The sequence below is a fragment of the Pinus tabuliformis genome, chromosome 3_2 (assembly GCF_031772625.1).
Source record: "Pinus tabuliformis cultivar Carrire ecotype Pingquan chromosome 3_2, CPIR1, whole genome shotgun sequence".
Lineage (NCBI taxonomy): Eukaryota > Viridiplantae > Streptophyta > Pinopsida > Pinales > Pinaceae > Pinus > Pinus tabuliformis.
The window spans coordinates 352,561,245-352,582,917 of NC_142302.1; the positions used below are offsets into that span (position 1 = coordinate 352,561,245).

Below are 21,673 nucleotides of genomic sequence, written 5' to 3' on the forward strand. Positions count from 1 at the left end.
ATATTATCAATAAGATCATTAGTTTCTTCAACATGATTATCATTAGCTTTTAAAGTTTCTTCAGCATCATAATATTCACAACAACGTTCGAAAAGAAACATGTGTGGATAATAAATTCTAGAAGAAGAATTGAATACTGAATGGAAACCTTTCAAAGATGAAATGGTTGAAAGAGGCAGAGACTTGAGCCAAAGCCTAGCTTCTAGGTCCAAAGAAAACAAAAACAACTTCATCTTCACATCTTCATGAATGATTCCCTGCCACTCCATGTATTCATGCAACTCTTGGAGGTGCTGAGCTGGATCTTCATATTCCTTTCTACTGAATTTTGAAAGATACTCATTCAACGTAGAATATGTAGGCATATCATGATGATAGCCATAGATCCCAGTAAAATAAAATGGATCAAATTTATGGACTAAGAATGCAGGGAGAGCCATTAAAACCCAGAAAAGAAAACTTTGAATTACAATGGAGTCACCAATCAATGTTGTAACTGAAAATCACAGGCGTGAATGTACAACCAATTGCTAAACTTGTCACTCTCAAGGATCAGCTTCAAACTTAATGAACCCAAGAGAAAGTGTTCTTATTCTATTTCTTTGTAGGTTGTGGTCTTCGTTACAATGGAGTCGCCTTTTATTGATTTTATTCGAAACAGCCAGGTATTCCCTCCTCACTGAACAACCAGAGGAAAACATGAAAAACCAAGGGAAAAGTGTTCTTGTCTTCTCTCCCTAGCAACGACACCAATTAATGTTGGTCCTTAAGAAACCAATTTCCTAGCTGTGGAGAAATTGTGCTTAAGACATTAATGATTATTGTTTGTTTTCACTTATTTCTCACTTTATTGCTTGTTGTGTTCTCAAATGAAGGACCTGGAAAACTTGGTCTTTAACCCTTAACACATGTATGACTAGAACATCTCAGAATGCCATTTGTTGCTAGATACAAATGATGAATGAAGAAAGCTTGAAGGGGAAGTTAAAGATAATATGTTGGTCTTTCACAAAAACTACTATCTGTAACTTAGAAGAATTATGAAAATGCGAACTGCATCATAGACAATATGCTTCTTAACACAGAAACTACTATCTATGACTCTTGGAGAAGTTAAAGATAATATGCTGGTCTTTCACAGAAACAATTATCTATAACTTAGAAAGTAAGGTGAAAAATTCAAGTATAGGAGTGCTCTTTTAAGGAATTTTAACTTTATCTACATAATAAAATAAAGACCTGCAGCTTCATTACTGTACTTGAAAGAAGAAAACATAAGATGACTCATAATAGAGAGGGTTACAAAATTATACCCAAAAATTCATGGAATCTTTTGATTCTATCATTAATGAACAATTATATTAGGAATACAGTGGCCTAGTCTCTGGGTTCTCCAAAGTTCGAACAATCAACCCCTTCTCTATAAATTTTCCTCTTCTTATACATTGTGAAATAGTTGTTGATCTTTGAAACTGTCAAACTACTAAACTGCTTTTCTAACTATCTTAAGTAAAAACTATTATAGAATTTTATAGAGGGTAAAATACACCTCAAAGAACATACACTAACAAGAAATAACTGAACTAGAAGATGAGAATAATTGTTGGCTTGCTCTGTTAATCGGCTGCTGAGTTCTTCTGTATATTCCTTAATAATTATTAATCTGTTTTAACCATAATAAACACTGCTTGAATTTGACTTGTGCATAAATCTGGACTTACGCATGTATTAAGCATTTTGATTGGCCAAAATATAAAGAAAACATGCCCAACTGCCTTCCTCTTCAGATTCGGCTTTAACGCTGATTTTTCCTTTTACACAGCAAAATTAACGGAAACCTTTGATTATTATGGAACTCAAAAATAATTAATTTTTCTTCATAAATGCATTGGATCTGCCTTTTTAGCACTCTGTTGACTTGCCATTGCAAATCGCAATTAGCCCTTTCCAATGGTGTATTAACCCAATCCTTTACAAACTACATTACCGCGGACCTGCTAGAGTTATAAAACGTGATATATAACAATATCGGGTCTGAAATCCCATCGCATATCGCAATCAATGGAATGAGCCAACACATATACATAAAGCGCTTTGCTGACCCGCCGAAATTGTAAAACATGATAAAAAAAAATTCGAGTCCAGCCATCGCATATCGCAATCGGCGGAACCCAACGCATATGCATAAAGCATTATTCGATATTGTAGACCTACCGAGGCTTATAAAACATAATATATATAAACTTCGGGTCTAGCCTGTTCAGTGCTTATTTCTATTATAATCCTTTATAATAGAAATACATATAAAATGTGTAACCATAATGTATATGAAGGGCTTTTTGATATAGCGGACCCGCGAGGACTTTACAACAAAACATATATATATTTTGAGTTCGCCATCACAAGTCGCAATCAGCGGAACCCAATGTCCATAGCTCTGCGGTGCGATGGACCTAACGGGACTTTAAACCACGATGTATATACCTTTCAAGTCCGACCAGGGGTGATTTCATATAATTGCCATTGCGGTCTGCGATTGTGATTTGATTGCATCGTTAACACACACACACACACAGATATATATATATATATATATATATATATATATATATATATATATATATATATATATATATATATATATATATTGATTATGGCTTGATATAACTATTTATATTGTGATTTAACTTAATCACATGGGCTAATTCTTTAATAATCGTTTCCTTTGTGATTCTAATATAATATATAGCTTGAGTGGGCCTAATGGTTAAGAGCATGTGTTTCCTCCTAAGAGGTCACAGGTTTGAAACCGAAGGGGGATTGAGTATGTATGCCTTCATAGACTTAGCAGTCAAATCGTTGCGTGGAGGTGGGTCCCTTGTCCCACAAATAAGGGGGTCTCATACACCAATTCTGTGTCTGGCTTGGCTGTGACCTTAAAAATGGATATTATATTATAATAAATAAAATTCTTCATTTCTTATAGACTTTGCAGATAAGAGAGCCTCATTAAGGTTGAACCCCTGCAATTATTTTAAGACCACACATTGTGATAAAAATGAATAATAATCTTAAACACAATATAGGCTACAACATCTGGCTCCAGCTGGGGATAGTGATTTTTCCACAGAAGCTCTAAGAATCGTAGATTAGTGCCTTATCCATTGGGCATGGAGTCATATATTGCCTTGCCAAGCTTAACTATGTGAAAATTTTGTACACTAATCCCACGCCGATATCTGCAGTGATAAGATGCTTGCACTTTGATAGTAAAATACTGAGAATCGTAGATCAGTAGCCTTAGTTGGGCATGGGGTCCAAAAATGTCAAAACCCTAAAATTTGACAAACTATAACCTAACAATCTTGAAGTTGAAGCCTCTGCAAACCAGTTTCCAATTGGGAAAGTCACCCTTATTCATCAACAAATTATTAAATAGAAGAGCTGCAACTGGAAAACCAAATGCTCAACACCTGAGCTTATTTATGTACAAGTTCCTACATATTTACATGATTGATCTCCATCAGGTGAAGTCAATCTTCCAAAGGTACCAAGTTAGCATTTCAGTGCTTAATCTAGAACCATTCTGCTAATGAATCTTTAAAATGCAATTCATCCTGAAAAAAAAAAAATTATGCATAAAAATCGCTAACAACAAAAATTAAGTGTATATCCACAAAATGATATGTGTATACTGCTGATAAATTCTTCCATGTAATCTACCACAAGATCTTCAAAAGTGTGAGAAAAAACATGTTCTTAATCAGCTCCGAAAAATAAATAAATCTCTATGTATGAAGGTTCCTGCTCCACTAAACCTTTTGTTGGGATAATATGTTGAACAGAACAATCAGCAACATCTTTAAGAAAATGATCTATGTAACTTTCATGTCTCCACTTTTCATCTTTAAGCTTTGATTGAAAATAATTTGTAATTCTAACCTCACGAAGGAAAATAAATTTTTTCACATTATTATACGACATATTATCAACTTCAAATAGATTGTCTACCTCTGATCCATGGGCATCCTTATGTTATTCAATGCAATGATATACAAATTCTTTATCAGCTTTCTTTTCACATAGGATAGCCTCTTTTGCTATGATATATGGCTCAATATATTGCTATCCAACATATCGTTCTTGTTGGTTTCTTCCTATATGTTCAACACCCACTTGATGGACTTGAAGAGCTTCATCCTATTCCCCATTTAAACCAGTTTCATTATAGATAGGAGGATCATCAAATTTAACAAAATAGGAACTCTTGGGATTTATTTGCAACTTAATTATTTCTTCCTCTTCTCGACTGTTGAGCATAAATTCTTGATGCATGTTTGAACTCTCCTCTATCTAAATACTCTCTTGGTTTGCTTGGAACTGGCTCAACCAATTCTCTGCTTGGGAGATTATTGAAGAATTCTATACATCATTTTGAGAAAATGATAGTTCTTTTCCTTCAGAGACCTGCTCATAATTAGTCTCACTATAACCTCTCTGAATGTTTGATATATTATCAATAAGATCATTAGTTTCTTCAACATGATTATCATGAGCTTTTAAAGTTTCTTTAGCGTCATAATATTCACAACAGCGTTCAAAAAGAAACTTGTGTAGATAATAAATTCTACAAGAAGAATTGAATACTGAATGGAAACCTTTCAAAGATGAAATGATTGAAATAGGTAGAGACATGAACCAAAGCCTAGGTTTTAGGTCCAAAGAAAACAAAAACAACTTCATCCTCACATCTTCATGAATGATGCCCTGTTGCTCCATGCATTCATGAAACTCTTGGAGGTGCTGAGTCGTATCTTCATATTCCTTTCTACTCAGTTTTGGAAGATACTCATTCCACGTAGAAAATGCAAGAATATCATGACGATAGCCATATATCCAAGTAAAATCAAATGGATCAAATTTATGGACTAAGAATGTAGGGAGCGCCATTAAAACCCAGAAAATAAAACTTTAAAGTACAGTGGAGTCACCAATCAATGTTGGTGAAAATCACAGAATGAAATGTACAACCAACTGCTAAACTTGTCACTCTCAAGGATCAGCTTCAAACTTAATGAACCCAAGAGAAAGTGTTCTTATTCTATTGCTTTGTAGGTTGAGGTCTTTGTTACAATGGAGTCGCCTTTTATTGCTTTTATTTGAAACAACCAAGTATTTCCTCCTCACTGAACAAGCAAAGGAAAACATGAAAAACTGAGGGAAAAGTGTTCTTATCTTCTATGCCTCGAAACGATGCCAATTAATGTTGGTCCTTAGGAAACCAATTTCCTGGCTGTGGAGAAATTGTGCTTAAGACATTAATGATTATTGATTTTTGTCACTTATTTGTCACTTTATTGTTTGTTATGTTCTCAAATGAAGGACCTGGAAAACTTGGTCTTTAACCCTTAATACATGTATGACCATAACATCTTAGAATGAAATTTCTTGCTAGATACCAATGATGAATAAAGAAATCTTGAATGGGAAGTTAAAGATAATATGCTGGTCTTTCACAAAAACTACTATCTGTAACTTAGAAGAATTATGAAAATGAGAACTGAATCATAGACAATATGCTGCTTAACACAGAAACTACTATCTATGACTCTTGGAGAAGTTAAAGATAATATGTTGGTCTTTCACAAAAACAATTATCTATAACTTATAAAGGAAGATGAAAACTTCAAGTATAGGAGCACTCTTTTAAGGAATTTTAACTTTATCTACATAAGCAAATAAAGCCCTGCAGCTTCATTAATATACTTAAAAGAATAAAACATAAGATGACTCATAACAGAGAGGGCTACAAAATTATACCCAACAATTCATGGAAACTTCTGATTCTTTCATTAATCAACAATTATATCAAGAATACTGTGGCCTAGTCTCTGGGTTCTCAAAAGTTCGAACAACCAACCCCTTCTCTATAAATTTTCCTCTTCTTATACATTGTGAAACAGTTGCTGATCTTTGAAACTATAAAACTACTAAATTGCTTCTCTAACTATCTTAAGTAAAACCTATTACAGAATTTTACAGAGGGTAAAAGACACCTCAAAGAACATACACTAACAAGAAATAACTGACCTAGAAGATGAGAATAACTACTAACTTGCTCTATTAATCGGCGGCTGAGTTCTTCTATATATGCCTTAATAATGATTAATCCGCTTTAACCATACTAAATAGTGCTTGACTTTGACTTGTGCATAAATATGGACTTACGCATGTATCAGGCATTTTGATTGGCCAAAATACAAAGAAAACATGCCCAATTGCCTTCCTCTTTAGATTCGGCTTTAACGGTGATTTTTCCTTTTACACAGCAAAATTAATGCAAACCTTTGATTATTATGGAACTAAAAAATAATTAATTCTGCTTCATAAATCCATCGGATCCACCTTTTCAACGCTCCATTGACTTCCCATCGCAAATCACAACTGGCCCTTTCCAATGGTGTATTAACCTAATCCTTTACAAACTACTTGACTGCGGACCTACCAGAGTTATAAAACGTGATATATAGCAATATCAGGTCCGAAATCCCATCGCATATTGCAATTGGCGAAATGAGCCAACACATATACATAAGCTGCTTTACGGACCTGCCGAAATTATAAAACACGATAAATATGTTTTCGGGTCCGGCCATCACATATCACAATCGGTGGAACCCAATGCATATGCATAAAGCATTATGCAATATCACAGACCCGCTGGGACTTATAAAACATAATATATATAAACTTTCAGTCTGGCCTGTTCAATGCTTGTTTCTATTATAATCCTTTATAATAGAAATACATATAAAATGTGTAACCATAATGTATATGAACGGATTTTCGATATAGCGTACCCACTTGGGCTTTACAACAATATATATATATATATATATATATATATATATATATATATATATCTATATATATATATATATATATATATATTTCGGGTTCACCATCACAAGTCGCAATCAGCGGAACCCAACGTCCATAGCTCTGCAGTGTGGCGGACCCGACGGGACTTTAAACCACGATGTATATACCTTTCAGGTCTAGCCAGGGGTGATTTCATATAACTGCCATTGCATTTTGCGATTGCGATTTGATCGCATCATTAACACACACACACACACAGATATATATATATATATATATAGATATATTATGGCTTCATATAACTATTTATATTTCGATTTAACTTAATCGCATGGGCTGATTCTTTAACAATTGTTTTCTTTGTGATTCTAATATATAAGAAATAAAATGCTTCATTTCTTTTAGACTTTGCAGATAAGAGAGCCTCATTAAGGTTGAACCCCTGCAATGATTTTTAGACCATACATTGTGATAAAAATGAATAATAAGCTTAAACACAATATAAGCTACAACAACATTGAACACTGTACTTGACTCCTGTGGGCTCGAGACATTACGGTGGCTACATCTCAAGAGAGATCCAAAATTTAGCAGCACATACCAAACACTCCTGGAAAGTTCCAATTTTTCACCTTTAGGATGCATTGTTATACCACCCGGGACACATCTGTGTTCCTTCAAGCGAGTGTGCGAAGATGATTTGGGAGGCACACTACAATCAGGTCGCTAGAAATTTTGGAGTAGAGAAAACAGTGTCAGTATTGCAGAAGTATTTTTATTTACCAAAACTTCATCGGGATGTTGGGAAGTACATTAGATCTTACACTGCTTGCACCATTTCCAAACCAACCATCAGGGAGGAAGGCCTGTATACTCCTCTACCAACTCCTAGTCGTCCTTCGGAATCTGTCTCTATGGATTACATGTCGGGCCTTCCTTCTACTAACCACGGGAACGATTGTGTTTTCATGGTCGTCGATAGATTCTCTAAGATGGCCATCATGGCAGCCTGCAAGAAGAGTATTACAACATAGGCCATTGATAATCTCTTCTTTGAGCATGTGTGGGTACACTTTTGGATCCCACAATGCATTGTCTCAGATCGGGACAACAGTTTCTTGAGTGCATTTTTGTCAAGTCTCTGGTCGATGCTGGATACAAAACTTACTATGTCCACAACTTTCCATCCCCAAACTGACGACCAAATAGAGGTTGTCAATAGGATGATTGTACACATTCTATGCATGTACAACTCGAAGCATCCACGTACATGGGATGAAAGCCTCCCCTATAGCTAGCAGAGCTACAACAGAGCTCTCCACAACTCAAAGGGCCACAATCCCTTTCAAGTAGTGTTGGGATTTCAGCCATTATGTGCAATTGATGTGGCCATGCCATTTTCAGCTACTAAAGAAGATTCGGCTCATGTCCAGTCTGACGCCGACAAGGCTAACAGCCTCATTGAGTGCATCCAATACATCTGCCAGCAAGTCCATGATATATTGGACTGAGCCAATGCTAAGTACATGCAGTGCCATGGTCAACACCGGGTGTCACACAAGTTCCAAGTGGGCGAAAAAGTTTGGCTACATTTGCAGAAGGAGCATCTCTCTAGAGCCCACTGCAAGCTTTTCCCGCTCTGATATGGGCCATACACCATCACCAAGGGTGTAGGGGAAAATGCCTTCAAGCTTAGCATTCCACCATTCCTTGGTCTGCACCCAGTTTTCAATGTAGACCACCTTTGGCCATACTTTCCACAATGTATGGAACAGGCAACCAGTGATCGGGTCATTGTTATGAAACCAGCTCAAGAAAAGATAGAAAAGATAGATCAACACCTTAGAATTCAGCCTCTTCGAGGGGGCAACCTCCTTTACATTACATAAATGAACAATTCTTGGATGATGCAAATGAAAAGACCTCCTTTCTATATATAGGAGTCTAAGGGGTCATAACATAATTAGAGCCGACATAACAATAATAATGTAAGGGCACAATAATAACAATAGTGGGCTTCTATGGGGCACAATAGTAACAATATGGGCACTAAATGGGTACATCAATATAATAAGTGGGTTGTACTGATAACAATAAAGGGTTACACTAGTAGTATAGGGGCCTAACATGCCCCTCTCCTTCAAAAAGCGTTGTCCTCAATGCTTAAGTAGTTCTTGATGCTTCTGTATAAAATTCTTGTCCTCCCATGTGGAATTTTCAGCGGGTAAGTTCTTCCACTTGATGAGATACTCTGAAATTGACCGATTTCGTAGCTATCGGGTTCTTCTTTCTGTGACTGCTCCAGGTTCCCATATGATTTTTCCTTCCTTTTCAATATCTGGCAATATTGTTTGAATTGGGATATTTTTCAACTTTTGAATAAGTGGCCATACTTCTTTGTCCTTCCTCAATTCATCCCTTGCTTCGTTTATCCAATCTGGTTGGATAATAGAAATAGCACAAAACAATGCTTCCACATCCTCATCTTTGAAGAGTCTTCCCATTCGGTAAGGTCACCATTTTTTAAGTGCATGTAGTATTGCCAACATTTCCTTCTCATAAATAGCTTGCTTTAGATGTAGTAGTAAAAATACCCAGTCGCCTACATCAAAACATTTTTCACTATGATGTTGATCTACCTGTTGTTTCATTTGATTTTGCACCGAAGTGGCGTTATCCTTTAAAAGTTGGAGAACTTGTTGTTGATGCTTGATGTGATCTTTCACTGCTTGAACCTTTTTCTTCTTGATATGTCCTTCTATCTTTAGAGTTTGAGGAGTTCTAATTTCTTCCAATCCTTTACAAGATATGGTCGGATTCATTTCTTGACACTCGATGTGATATTTCACTTCTGGAACATTTTTCTTCTTGATATGTCTTTCTATGTTGGTAGTTTGAGGAGTGGTAATTCTAACTAGTGAATTACAAGATATGGCTGGATTCATTTCTTCTTTCTTGATGTGATCTTTCACTTCTTGCACCTTTTTCTTCTTGATATGTCCTTCTATCTTGAGAGTTTGAGGAGTTGTCATTCTTTCCAATAGTTTACAAGATATGTTCTGATTCATTTCTTCTATCTCTGGGGTCGGGTCCTGGCATATATCCTCTTCTTTTGATGTTTCTTGATCCTTTTCTTCCTCCTCTTCATACTCTATGTAAAATAATTTCTTCTCAGCACACTTATGACCTTTAGTGCATTTTCTGTCACAATTGTAACAAAGCCATTTTTCTCTTTTTTCTTCCAATTGTTGTGGTGTAACCCTTGTAGGTTGTGGAAGGCTAGGAGAAACAACACGTCCATCTTTAAATTTGTGAGGGTTAGACTTCCTTGTTGCCATAATTTTACTTTCAAATATGTCACAAATCCCTTTTACTCTTTCCAATTGTTGTGGTGTTGCTCTAAAGAAGGTGTTTCTCTTTGTATCCTCATAACGTGCTATCATTTCCTCTGTGAGAATTGACCACGTAACAAGTTGTTTATGAGAACAAAGCCCTTTATACCACAAAAGTTGATCCGGTTCTAAATATGAAGATGCAATACATACCTTTTGTAATAGTGGTACACCATGTAGATTAAAATATTGCTCCATCTGAAGTATCCAATTTACCGGATCCTTGCCATCAAACCTCCTCATCTTGCTTTTTATTGATTTTAGGACCTCGATCTTGAAACGACTGTAACTCTGTACTTGCAGATATTTAAGTTCTAAAATTGCTACCTGTAGTAGACCTCTATGTCCTCTTTCCAATGCCACCAGTCTAATCCAAATTGGATTCTCAAAAAAAGAGTTATGCACAATCTCCCAAGATGACCTGATTATAGACCTTTCCAGAAGAGCGAACTTGCATGAAGTGCCACGTGTCAATTTTTCTACCTTTGGCTCTGAAAACAAAATACAAGAAACTACAGTCCGTCCTCTTTCTATACCTTCTTACTAAATTTCAATCCAATGCTTAGAGAGAAAGTTATGACTATTTTCCCGATGTCACCTGTTTGGAATGTAATTCAGGAGTCTGCAAAAAGACCAAATTCCTCAGATCATAACTCTGCAAATATAGCGCGAAACGCTCTAAAATTCAGACCCAAGGTTCAGCGCAATTTCTTCTCAAATGGGTTTTTTTTTCGACTTCTGAAACGTCACAAAAAAAAGTTATAGTCAAAATACCTCGATGACCTGTTTGGAGCAGCGAAACCCTAGAACCCAAAGCTCTGGTACCAAATGTTATGAAACCAGCTCAAGAAAAGATAGAAAAGATAGATCAACGCCTTAGAATTCAGCCTCTTCGAGGGGGCAACCCCCTTTACATTACATAAATGAACAATTCTTGGATGATATAAATGAAAAGACCTCCTTTCTATATATAGGAGTCTAAGGGGTCATAACATAATCAGAGCCGACATAACAATAATAATGTAAGGGCACAATAATAACAATAGTGGGCTTCTATGGGGCACAATAGTAACAATATGGGCACTACATGGGTACATAAATATAATAAGTGAGTTATACTAATAACAATAAGAGGTTACACTAGTAGTATAGGGGCCTAACATGCCCCTCTCCTTCAAAAAGTGTTGTCCTCAACGCTTGAGTAGTTCTTGATGCTTCTGTATAAAATTCTTGTCCTCCCATGTGGAATATTCAGTGGGTAGGTTCTTCCACTTGATGAGATACTCTAAAATTGATCGATTCCGTAGCTGTCGGGTTCTTGTTTCTGTGACTGCTCCAGGTTCCAATATGATTTTTTCTTCCTCTTCAATTTCTAGAAATATTGTTTGAATTGGGATCTTTTGCAACTTTTGAATAAGTGGCCATACTTCTTCGTCCTTATTCCATTCATCCCTTGCTTCATTTATCCAATCTGGTTGGATAATATAAATAGCACAAAACAATGCTTCCACATCCTCATCCTTGAAGAGTCTTCCCATTTGGTAAGGTTTCCATTTTTTAAGTGCATGTAGTATTGCCAACATTTCCTTCTCATAAATAGCTTGCTTGAGATGTAGCAGTAAAAATAACCAATCACCTACATCAAAACATTTTTCACTACGATGTTGATCTACCTGTTGTTTCATTTGATTTTGCACCGAAGTGGTGTTATCCTTTAAAAGTTGGAGAACTTGTTGTTGATGCTCGATGCGATCTTTCACAGCTTGAACCTTTTTCTTCTTGATATGTCCTTCTATCTCTAGAGGTTGAGGAGTGTTAATTTCTTCCAATCCTTTACAAGATATGGTCGGATTCATTTCTTAATGATCGATGTGATATTTCACTTCTTGAAAATTTATCTTCTTAATATGTCCTTCTATCTTGATAGTTTGAGGAGTGGTAATTTTGAACAATGAATTACAAGATATGGTTGGATTCATTTCTTCTTTCTCAATGTGATCTTTCAGTTCTTGTACCTTTTTCTTCTTGATATGTCCTTCTATCTTGAGAGTTTGAGGAGTGGTAATTCTTGCCAATGCTTTACAAGATATGGTCTGATTCGTTTCTTCTTTCTCTGGGGTGGGGTCCTGGCGTATATCTTCTTCTTTTGATGTTTCTTGATCCTTTTCTTCCTCCTCTTCATATTCTACGTAAAATAATTTCTTCTCAACACACTTGTGACCTTTAGTGCATTTGCTATCACAATTGTAACAAAGCCCTTTTTCTGTTTTTTCTTCCAACTGTTGTGGTGTAACCCTTGTAGGTTGTGGAAGGCTAGGAGAAACAACACTTCCATCTTTATAGTTGTGAGGGGTACGCTTCTTGGTTTCCATAATTTTGCTTTCCACTATGTCACAAAGCCCTTTTACTCATTCCAATTGTTGTGGTGTTGCTCTAAAGAAGGTGTTGCTCTTTGTATCCTCATAATGTGCTATCATTTCCTCCATGAAAATTGACCACATAACAAGTTGTTTACGAGAACAAAGCCCTTTGTACCATAAAAATTGATCTGGTTCTAAATATGATGATGCAATACATACCTATTGTAATAGTTGTACACCATATAGATCAAAATATTGCTCCATCTGAAGTATCCAATTTACTAGATCCTTGCCATCAAACTTCCTCATCTTGCTTTTTCTTGGTTTTAGGAGCTCGACCTTGAAACGACTGTAACTCTGTACTTTTGGATCTTTAAGTTCTGAAATTGCAATTTATAGTAGCCTTATGTGTCCTCTTTCCAATGCCACTAGTCTGATCCAAATTGGATTATCCAAGAAAGAGTTATGGACAATCTCCCGCAGTGACCTGATTGTAGACTAGTTCGGTAGAGCGAACTTGTATGAAGTGCCACGTGTCACGGTTTCAATATTTGACTCTAAAAAATAAATAAAAGAAAACTACAGTCCGTCCTCTTTCTGTACCTTCTTGCGAAATTTCAATCCGATGCTCAGAAAGAAAGTTATGACGATTTTCCCCAGGTCACCTATTTTCAATGTAATTCAAGAGTCTGCAAAAAGACCAACTTCCTCGGATCATATCTCTGCAAATATTGCGCCAAAAGATCTTAAATTTGGATCCAGGGTTCAGCGCGATTTCTTCTCAAATGGGTTTTTTTTTTTTACTTCTGAAACGTCACAGAAAAACGTTATATCAAAAATGCCAAGATGACCTGTTTGGAGCAGCGAAACCCTAGAATCCAAAGCTCTAATACCAAATGTTATGAAACCAGCTCAAGAAAAGATAGAAAAGATAGATCAATGCCTTAGAATTCAACCTCTTCGAGGGGGCAACCTCCTTTACATTACATAAATGAACAATTCTTAGATGATACAAATGAAAAGACCTCCTTTCTATATATAGGAGCCTAAGGGGTCATAACATAATTAGAGCCGACATAACAATAATAATGTAAGGGCACAATAATAACAATAGTGGGCTTCTATGGGGCACAATAGTAACACTATGGGCACTACATGGGTACATCAATATAATAAGTGGGTTGTACTAACAACAATAAGTGGTTACACTAGTAGTATAGGGGTCTAACAGTCATGGACACACAGATCAAGAACACTCGCTAGCAGAAGATCCAACTATATCAGGTTGTGAAAGCAGGCCAACCCCTTCACCAACGAAAGTGGCTCACCAAGGACCAAGTTCACCAAAAGTTTCCCCATCTCATGCAAGCACTCAACGCAATGGGGACCATTGCTTCCTAAGCGGGCAGGAATGATCCAGGTGGATATTGGTGGCCACCCACCTATTCCACTTAGACCCCCAACACTGTCTCTTTCAGTTTTTCTGTTTCCTTATTTGTAGCACAATTTACTATTTTTGGCAGTTTTTCGGGTCCTGAACTTTTGGAGCCATTTTGAGGCCCTAAACGACGTTTTTAGGGAAAACGGAGAAACCTAAAATTCTTCAAAATTGGCTAGCCAAATTGATTTGAGCCTTCTCTTCAATATCTTCGAAACGAGGTATTATGATAGTCAAACGAAGATTGTATCCCAAAGTTACGACCCTAGGAAGTTGACGTACCAATTTACGCAAACGGGGCCCACAGTTTTGGCGCTTTAAATACTAGGGTTAGGTTTTTGGATGTTTAGGTTTTCCCATTTTTTCTCAATAATAAATAGGCCTTTGAGCCTCATTGTAACACAGTTGAGAGGCATGTAGCTGCCACATCTCTTCTCAGAGCTAAGCTACCATCACCCGAGCTAGTCTTATTTCCATTCTATTTGTAAGCATATTTCAGTATTTGATATTAATGAAACGAAGTGTTATTTCTATTGCATCTTTGTATTTATGGTTATATCTATAATTTGTTGTGTTCTCGTTTAAATCTGGATCAAACAGAAAATAAAATAAGAATCTCTTAGTGAAGTAGGAAGTTTTGGTCTTTTTTAAAATAATATATAACTTGCAACTCCAAGCAGAAAAGAAAAAAAGCAAACACGATACAGATTCTTGAACATAGTAAAACTATAGGAATTTAGCGACATATTAACAATTGACTAAATGATAACTTATAATAATACCGAGTACTAATAACAATAGAATAATGATTTATTTGAATGTATAATGAATTTCTAAAAAACCTACGAAAACATACTACAATGTAACACGTAGAACCACAACAAATTAAGTAGCCATATTTTGTGAAAATCTACTATTTGAAAGACTAAAATTTTAAATTGTATCAGAAAATACACACAACATTCTCCAGGCAAGAATTTCCAAGCATATAGAATATGTCTAGAGGAGAACCTTATAAATTAAATTAACACATCATTTGTATATAAAATTTGAAAGGATTTATAGCCTTATCTGTAACCATCAAAGCTCAAGGACAAATATTAAAAAGATGAAATAAAATATTTAAAACCCTAAAAGGGTGGACTATAATACACCACAAATAAGCACGACCCTAATTTGGGGTGACAATGCATAAAGTCGTAGAATGGATATATTCCACAAACTGCATAGAATGTTGGGTAAAGTGTAAAGACCAACCTTTAAGTACATGAGTTAAAACAATCAACCCTCTGTAAAATTGAGGATTTTCTCAAGTGAATTAACCCTTAAAATGGGCATAGGATATTACCTACCTATGAGCTAGTGCATAGATAGAAAAAAGAGTTACATCTAGAGAAAAGATAAACCTAAAGTAATGAGAACATAAACATTGAGCAAATATGAGACCAATAGGGAAGAACCATTTACCTATTGAAGAAGAAAAGTAACTCAATATTTCCCCTTTGATAATAGGAAAATATTAATATTAGAGGCTAAGTACTTTAGCGAGTTTTTTCCTTTAAAGAAAATCCCCAAATCAACATAAGAGGTTGTGGTTTGGTAAAAATATTAAGAGGAATAACCCAAAGAACAAATATAATTGTTAAAGAAAACTATTGTAGTTGTCACATGAGCATTGTGACTTAAATACTAGGACTCCATCAATACAATACTGAATTGACAACATAACTAAAATAGAGGAACATTCTTGGAATTTTCTTAGGGGATACCTTAAGAAACTCGCTACAAAAAAGAATGTCAGGGATACAGGGTTAAACCCCTATAAATATACCTTAATGACTACAAACTAGAAACTCAAACAAGTAACAACATAATTTTTCTTACTAATAGTCTAGTCAAGCATTGCGAGGAACTAGGACTGCCATGATCTAGGAACAAAAAATGAGGGTTGTGAATAACCCTTACCACCATTGTTGAAAAGGTATGAAGGGAATAAATAATAATAATAATAATAAACTAGAGAAATAGTAGAGCTTAGTTATACAAGGAATGAAATAACCATTAGCTCCAACTTAAAGCTCTTCAAAAATTTATTTGAAGAGGAAATGAAAAGAAAAAAAAAAGAGAAACCATTTTCCATAATTTTCCTGTTCATCTTGGTGAGAAACAATGATCCGGATCTTTCGGAGGGTCTCAACATCTGAGTAATTGACACACCAAGAAAAGAAAAAAATAACCCAAACCAGAAAAGTAAATCATCAGCCAAATTTTATTAGATTAGAAAATAATAGTAGCAACTACATTCTGTTGGACCCTCCCTGTCATGCCCCCAGGCCAGCGGTAGTCTTTCAATCGCTCTTGGTGAGATGCGGCACCACCGAGCACCTTCTTTTAACCAATACTTATGTTCATGGACTACGCCTAACCATATGTCCTACTTAGTTTGTGTTTCTCAACCAAGTGATTATTATGTTTCCTTTATACCAATGAACACCCATACACATTCATTATCATGAGCAATTATACAAGAGAACACAATTCCACAATATAAAGGGAGGGGCAACTCCCTGAACAATGAGTCTGCCCGAATAATATATCATACAATCTTTCAATGTTACGAAGCTTTACAACTATACTTGGGAAACACCAAGTTTCATACTTAGCCAAATTTACAACTTCTCACACCTCCGTGTGATAACCAAGATTCTTTGCCCAAGCCGAGCGGGCATGCCCACACACGAGCTGCCTACCACACTTCACAATCGAACCTTGTGCATGATGGGCAGGTGACTCCACCAAGTCAGCAAGACACCCTCATTTCCCCTTCGCACAACAGACTCACCAACACCATGTCATTATGTTTGCACGCCAGGCGACTTCACCAAGTCTCACCTGCGCTCCTTCGTTAGAACGACGGGTGCTCCTACTCGTGTTCTCACCCAAGACTAAGACCCATGCGTTTTCCTTCGTGCGGCCTTGCCCAAGGCTGGGCGCATAGAACTACGCCTCACCTTCTTCGCTATGGCTTCACTTAACTGTGCACTTCCTTCTTGCTCGAGTTCCTTGACTGAAAGTTCGATGTTCAAATGCCATCCTCAACGCGCCAATATATACACTCTCACACATGGTTAACCACCTCTCGGCCGACGTGCGTTATATTGCCAATTGACGCCCTTTCTTGCTTTACCGTTCGGTCGGCCCATCGGCCAACACTCCAAACGCAATCCTTCCATCGTCAGATTTACCAAGTGAACGCCCATGTTGTCCACCATATATACATGTGACTCGCTTAACACTTCTTTGCACACATGCTAAGTGTTCACTTTTCCAGGTTCGTGTAGTTCGTGCACACTTTGCCAACCAACCTTCGCACTTCATGTTTTTCCTTTGCTCATTCACCAACAAGCTAAGTCACACATCGGGTGGGTGTGCCAAGGATTGCAGGTCCTTACATCCTCCTCCACCTGAAGTCGTTGTCATCCTTGACAACATCCCATCCTGGTATCCATCTACCAAGATCATCATCAACAACTGTCTCATCCTTGGTCCACGATATCAACTCCTCCACATACTGCAAACATCCCTACAACCTATGTAGAACTACCATCTCCATCATGTGTTGTCCCATCCTATGAACTGTCCTCCTTGCCTGCCTGATGCCAACATCTCTCCATGTACTTCCGGACCCCATGTTTGAACTAGTTGGGTAGCTAATCCAACTATCACGCTCAAGCCATGAGAGTGAACATCCTTATGCCTTCACCAGTCTATCTTAGATTCTGCCACATCCTGGACTCACCAAGAATCTCACCCATGCTCAGGTCCATGGAAACTCCATCCCATCTGCAACATGTCATGATTCTTGATGCCAAACCATCCCTGCACCATCTGTCATACCTGCTCAACCTGCTTTAAGGACTCACTGCCATGAGAAACTAATAATGAGCCCCATCTTCTATGTCATCTAAGAAGATGTAGAGGGATTAGAGCGTGAAGGCTCACCCTCACTAATAAGCTCAATCCATCTGTCAGGATCCTCTATCTCCATCCTCTATAGATAAGTGACCCAATCCTCCTCCCAGACATTCGGCCTCACATAAACCTCCTCCTCATCATCATCATCCTCAACCACTTCTAGCCTTCTTGACAAATCCAAGATACTATCAAATAGTGTCCTGATGACCAATGACTGCTCGATAAGCTTTGTCTCAACCATAGACAACTGCTTACTCATATCTTCCATTTGCTTCTCATCCTCCATTTGCATCACTGCCAACATACAATCAGGGTTTATCACTCCAATGGTTGGAACACCAATGGGTACATCTTCCCTTCCATCATAAATGTACAACTTCTTCAAATGTGGAACAATCATAGCATAAAATTGTTTCAAGAATTCCATCCCCAATACAGCTTCATAGTCATCAATCCGCACTATAGTGAAGTCGAGTTTCCCGGTCCACTCACCTAGTGTTGTGTCCATTTTTTCAGCTACACCAGGAACACAATCAGGGGGAGAATTCACTGTCTTTATTTGTGCCTTCACCGGTACAAATTTCAGCCCAATCCTTATCGCAATATCTTCACTCATCAAGTTGTGAGTAGCACCATTATCCACCATAGTGAGTATATCAGCACTCCCAATCTTCATCCGAACATACTACAAACTGTTCCTCTCAGGATCTCTTCGTGAGACCACCTCTGTAGCAGCAGCAGCTCCAAGAATCTGCATCATCCCCACAGAAGCTTCTTCATTCTTCATATTAAACTGTGCAATAGCAGCCACTGTCGGTCTTGAAGGATAATTCTTCAACATATGTGGTTCAACACATATCCAACACTTCAAGTCTTTCTTTGTCTTCGACTTATCATCCGATTTCGAAGCATCATCCTTCTTATTCTCTTTTGGCTTATCGGATTTCTTCTTCCTATCATCAAAAGTCTCATCATAATGCTCCACCAACCTATCCACAGCAGCAAAAGCTTCTTCAAGTGTTTTAATCTTCTACCTCTTCTGTTCATTGTGTTCCCAAGGCTTCAATCCAATAATGAAGTTGAACACCTTGTCCCTCTCCACCATGTCAGGAAGTTCCAGAACCGCACTTGCAAACTCCTATTGATATGTCTGTAGGTTCCCTTTCTGCTTTATGAACTTAATCTTCATCCTTTCTTCCCATGTTTCATCCTGAGGATTGAAATGGGTCTGCAAAGCTACCTTCATCTCATCCCACGAAGTTATGTCACCAGCACTGCCATTGGCAATCTGATCCATCCTCCTTTGCCACCACATCTTAACATCTTTCGTTAAGAATTGAGCAGCCACTTTCACCATTGTCTCATTGTCGGATAGACAGAAGCGTTCCAAGTATTGCTCCATATCCCAAAGAAAGTTTCCAAGAGTTTTTGCACTCCTTGTACCATCATAAGATTCTAGTTCCTTGACTTTCACATGAGGCACTCCTCCACCTGAGTTATGCCTCACGGCCTTCTTCAACACCACGATCTCATCTCTGGCTTCATCAAGAGATTTCTGCAAGATCATGATCTCTGCCAGACCGTCATCTCTTGCCTCTTCAATCTCCTTGACCTTCACTTCAAGTTGTGTACACATAAGATTAGTGTACTCATGTTGAGTCCGGAGTTCATCGAGCTCTTCCTTCATCCTCGAAGTATCCTCTTGATCTTTCATGACGAAGTCCATATTCTTAGTCCAGTAAGCTTCTAAGTCCTCCATTCTTTCCAACACCTTTTCAATGAATGCCATAGTAGCATCCTTCGCACCATGACTATATCCAACCTGAGAGTCACCTTTCATTGCTATCAGTTTCCTTCTTTGTGATCTAGTTTCAACCATCCCACAACTTCACCAAGTTGCCTGCAACTTGAACCAGCCCTTGTTCCACTTGTATGTGAAACAACTTCCTTCACCTGCAAGTACCTGCTTCACTGTCACCAACTTCCAAGTGTATGCACACTTGCTTCACCCAGCTTCCTGCAAGACTCCTCCAAGTCTTCAGACTAGCTCTGATACCACCTGTCACGCCCCCAGGCTGGCGGTAGTCTTTCAACTGCTCTTGGTGAGGTGCGGCACCACCGAACACTTTCTTTTCACCAATACTTATGTTCATGGACTACGCCTAACCATATGTCCTACTTAGTTTGTGTTTCTCAACCAAGTAATTATTATGTTTCCTTTATACCAATGAACACCCATACACATTCATTATCATCAGCAATTATACAAGAGAACACAATTGCACAGTATAAAGGGAGGGGCAACTCCCTGAACAATGAGTCTGCCCGAATAATATATTATACAATCTTTCAATGTTACAAAGCTTTACAAGTATACTTGGGAAACACCAAGTTTCATACTTAGCCAAATTTACAACTTCTCACACCTCCATGTGATAACCAAGATTCTTTGCCCAAGCCAGGCGGGCACGTCCTCACACGAGCTGCCTACCACACTTCACAACCGAACCTTGTGGACGATGGGTGGGAGACTCCACCATGTCACCAAGACACCCTTGTTTCCCCTTTGCACGACGGACTCACCGACACCACCGCGTTATGTTTGCACGCCGGGCGACTTAACCAAGTCTCACCTGTGCTCCTTCGTTTGAACGATGGGCGTTCCTACCCATGTTCTCACCCAAGACTAAGACCCATGCGATTTCCTTCATGCGGCCTTGCCCAAGGCTGGGCGCATAGAACTGCGCCTCACCTTCTTCGCTACGGCTTCACTTAACTGCGCACTTCCTTCTTGCTCGAGTTCCCTAACTGAAAGTTTGATGTTCAAATGCCATCCTCAACGTGCCAATATATACACTCTCACACATGGTTAACCACCTCTTGGCCAACCTGCGTTATATTGCTAACTGACGCCCTTTCTTGCTTTACCGTTCGGTCGGCCCATCGGCCAACACTCCAAACACAATCTTTCCACCGTCGGCTTTACCAAGTGAATGCTCACGCTGTCCACCGTATATACATGTGACTCGCTTAACACTACTTTTCACGCATGCTAAGTGTTCGTTTTGCCATGTTCGTGTAGTTCGTGCGCACTTTGCGAGCCAACCTTTGCACTTCATGTTTTTCCTTCGCTCATTCACCAACAAGCTAAGTCACACATCGGGTGGGCGTGCCAAGGACCGCAAGTTCTTATGCACCCCCTCTTACAAAAAGAGGCTTGTTATTTATAACATTATTTAGCTACATTACCATGGGTAAATAACATGTGCGAGAAAATACCATGAACGGATTTCCATTTGGATCATTACCATGGGTAAATACCATGGGCATATTTCTATTCGGATCATCCCTCCCTCCTTAGGAAGCAACGATCCCCCATGGTGTGAAATGCCCTCCAGATAAGCTTTTGTCAAAGATGAGTTGTGGATGACCAAGCGTTGTTGAAGAAAATGGTTTTGCATGGTTGACCCATAATCGAGGGTTTGTGGATGACATGTAACTACAATGAATAAAGAACTAAGGGTAGAGATACCCTATAATGTTGGTAGGCCAACTGTGAGGTGGAGAGTGTGTTGCCAAGAAAATGGACTTCGTTAGCAAAAGGGTTTGTGTTGTTGACCCATAAC

The 21,673-nt window shown here is 38.0% G+C and overlaps 1 pseudogene; it reads right to left on the reverse strand.

Moving 5' to 3' along the window:
• Positions 1-18,693, reverse strand: part of LOC149180917 (uncharacterized) — a 79,874-nt pseudogene extending 61,181 nt beyond the window's left edge.
• Positions 18,694-21,673: the final 2,980 nt, after the last annotated feature.